We start from the raw sequence: 3,824 nt of genomic DNA on the forward strand, positions 1-3,824 counted from the left end.
AGTCATGGTAGCTTGAAGACTCTGTAATAAACGTGATTAAGGAATAGACAAATAGAAATCAGTACCCTCTTCAACTGGAGAAAACTTGTAAGAAATACAACCATCAACAGAGCACCTACAAATAAACACATAAAATAACAAGTATTGCTATAAATCATATTTAATGTTCATAAAAATTCAAAATTTCCCACAAAGTGTGCTAAGTGAGGCACATTTTAAGCACAAACAATATCAAGGGCAATTGGAGCAACATTCAAAAATCATAAAAAATAAATTTTGATTGGAATCAGCTCAAATTTTTCAGACAATATAAGAACGTATAATATGCATCAGTAAAAATTCTATATGTACATTCTAAAATACAGGAAATGTTTCCTGTTTTACTATCACTTTTCCTTATAATTGTGTGTGCCACTGCTTAGGTACAGTTTTCATGGATTAGTTAAAGCAAGAGTACATAATATTAGGGAGAGTATCCAACAGCCCTATGCAGGCTGATACATCACGGCGTATTGTTTATTTGCACTTAATGGTGCTAACTTAAGGGAAATTAGTAAGGCGTGCCATTGTAATAACTAGTCCCGGCCCATAAAATGGCAGAAAATGACAAGTCTGGCATGAGGAGAAGTAAAAGAGGTACTGTGCGAGTAGCATATGAAGAGATAGACTTATTTTCTACCAGTGAAAGTGAAGAAGAAGTAAGGGATGAAACAGATGAATCGAATTTTGTCATTAGAAGACCAGAAGGGGCAGCTAATGATGATGGCTTGACCAAGAGAAAGGTGGGAACCAGCAAGGGTACTGGTAAGACTGCCAACAAGGCTACTTTTAAGAGTACCAGTAAGGCTATTAGGAAGAATACTACTCAAGATGCTAGCTGTGAAAGTAGCCAGACAGTGCAAGAGACCACTGTTTGCACACATAACATTGACACTGATGATAGTCCAACAAAACTAATGACAGAACCAAGAACTACGAAGCAAGTTAAAAGGAAAAGAAGTACAAAGAACCCAGAGTCATCTAGTAAAAATAGTAAACGATTGTTACAAAAGAAAGAACGTTTCAAAGCAATGGAATCTGTTAAAGATATGGCTATACCAGACATACTGCATAGACTAAAACTGACTTTACAAGACAAATTGCCAGTAGCAGAGGAAACCCTTAGCAGTGTATTTAATGCTTTGCTCGAAAGAGGCCCACTTCTTATCTCGATCATAGAGTATCATAAAAATGCATTTATGAGCTGTTACAATGACTGCAGTACTGGTAAAGATAAGTTTTTACGGTTCCAGTTGGAATGGCATAATCGCTGTAGTGTGTTCCTCTTGCCGAAGAACTATGACACTAGTGTGATATTCAATGTTAGCTTTGAAAAAGTGGATGAATCAAGATTCCAAATATCACGCAATTTAGATTCCACTCCATGCTTCTTTCCCTGATCAAATACTCTCTCTAATTCTACTGCATGATCTCTTGCTATTGTTGAAACTATAGATGAAAGCTGCTCATTCTGCTCACTGTCTAATGTCAAATCAGTGTGAGTAAAGCGATTCATTTTTCGTTTACCATTCCCACATTCAATCCTTTTATTTGTCATTCGCTTTGACTGACTATTAGGTGACATATAACTAAGTCGTGCGTGTGATGAAGGATCTTGTTGCTTAATTTTCTTTGAAGGGCCTTGTTCCACTGTACGCCAAACTTGATGCTCCAAATTACACCTCAGTTTTGTACAGTTATGACACAAAACTTCAATCGCTTCTCTACGCTCATTAGAAGCTGTTCGACCAAGCTCTGTCCACATCAAACAATTGCTTGAATCAATACGGTGAAAAGGTTCCAGAGTTATACGTACACTTTTCAGATCAAATCGAATTCAATCTCTATAGTTGTCATACTCGACTCGACTTAATCCAGGACAAAATTTACCAATCTGTGAGGTAGTGCTGTACTTCATACATAGCATGTCAACAACTTTAACACAAGAAGAATGGCTCAAAGTTCCTCTTTCAACCTCTCTCATCAAGATATGAACAACATATTCTGTTAAAGTGACTGAAATGCGACACCTAATCGTCATTCCAAATGGAAAGTGATTGTAGAGCTTCTTATGACTTATCAGTAAACATTGGTCACCACTGAAGTCACATATTGCCACTGTATATACTCTTCTAACTTTCTTACGGTCTTGTACACTTCTTCAACTATTCCATTCTCTGTGACGTCCATTTTTAATCACGTGATCTTCCCTCCCACACTTATAATAAAAAATTATTAAGTTACCATCGTGTTAATAGTGCTAATGCTGTGAATAGTAAACTCCTGCATATTAAGGAGTATACTGAGGTAAACAATACGCCGTGATGTATCAGGCTACTATAGGTGCGTTGGATACTCTCCCTAATATTATGTACTCTTGGTTAAAGTGTACAAATCAAGTTAGCAAATTAATAAGTTAACTACAATGAAGCAGCTAAAATTAAGCAAGAAATACAAAAAACATGCAGTACATGTACATGTGTCATTAACTGAAAATGACTATAAATACACAAGTACATGTACATGTATCAATTAAAGCCAGATTTACAATATGACGCTAGGCCAACGTAACGTCAATTTTTAATCAAAAGCGTAGGTGATTTGACCTTTTCACGCATGCTTCACGCTGGAGTTGAACCAGATTCAACTTCTGCGTCAACGTAACGTCAGGACTAGCGTCATATTGTAAATCCGGCTTAATGCACAATGTTATGAAGACAAATTGAGGTAATACTGTCCATGCAGTAAAGCCAATAGGAGGAGCACATGAAATAAAAGCTGAGATCCCTCCCTCTCTCTCTCTCTCACTCCTCATTATTTCAAGTTTTCTCATTCAATCTATTCTCTCATCAACATTATTCTGATACACATGTACATGTACATACAATGTACATGTAAAATGGTACAGTACATGTACATATACATGCATCAATTTCTGTTAGTGTATAAATCTGTTTCAATTCCATATTAGGACTTACATGTACATGTATCCTTTTCACAGACCACTATAAGATGGACATGATGACCATATTACAATCATCATCAAGAACACATCATTTTATAACTGGAGAGAGACAGAAGAAAACAGAGGTGGAACAAAGCACAAAATGAACCACTCATAAAAATTAATGATCTAACTCTGACGGTACAATGTAGTCCAAATGCATGAAATGTCAAAAAGGGGAGGGGCTGTCTTGAGAGACAATGCCGTACCAGTATGCAGTTCTTTACTGAGTTCTGTCACCTTATTTGGAGCTAATTTCAAAGATTCCAGTCTCATCCTTACCTACCAATGAGATGATGTGACATCATATTCTGTTTTCACTAGGAGAAACTAAATAGCCGGAAGGAGAGCGGAATGAATTTCATGTGGTGCGTGCATAGATATTAGAGTAAATGAAAGGGATAGGAAACTTCCGTTGCGTGGGTGGATTATTCCATTGAGATTATTAGGTTGCCTAGCAACTTAAGCTAGTTACCCTAGTCTCGCTAGCCAGACTCTAATTTACCGAATAAGAGTCTGGTGTCACGCCTAATATCAACTCGTGTTGCATTTGCCAAAAATGGGAGACCCAATGAAATTGCCGTGTCTATAGTTATTGCTTAGTTACCATGGTTACAGCGTCTTACTCCCACGTTTTTAAACATGGCTGAGAATTGTCTTTGCTGCGGTGCTGCAACAAACAGAGATAGCCTGGAGACTTTTAACCTCTGAGTCCAGTAAATCTGTAGTCCCTACGCTAGTTGAACTCTTTGAGAGAAACATGAAATTGAAGGGGGTAGAA

At 37.2% G+C, this 3,824-nt stretch overlaps 1 long non-coding RNA gene across 1 annotated transcript; it reads right to left on the bottom strand.

The window, feature by feature from the left end:
• Positions 1–3,426, bottom strand: LOC109587018 (uncharacterized). Its single transcript, XR_002187349.1, has 4 exons — positions 3,253–3,426; positions 3,018–3,103; positions 66–115; positions 1–21 (listed from the first exon to the last, which is right to left on the bottom strand). It is a non-coding gene; the product is annotated as an uncharacterized LOC109587018 (long non-coding RNA).
• Positions 3,427–3,824: the final 398 nt, after the last annotated feature.

This window comes from Amphimedon queenslandica, unplaced genomic scaffold (assembly GCF_000090795.2).
Source record: "Amphimedon queenslandica unplaced genomic scaffold, v1.1 AMPQUscaffold_12714, whole genome shotgun sequence".
In the NCBI taxonomy this organism is placed as follows: domain Eukaryota; kingdom Metazoa; phylum Porifera; class Demospongiae; order Haplosclerida; family Niphatidae; genus Amphimedon; species Amphimedon queenslandica.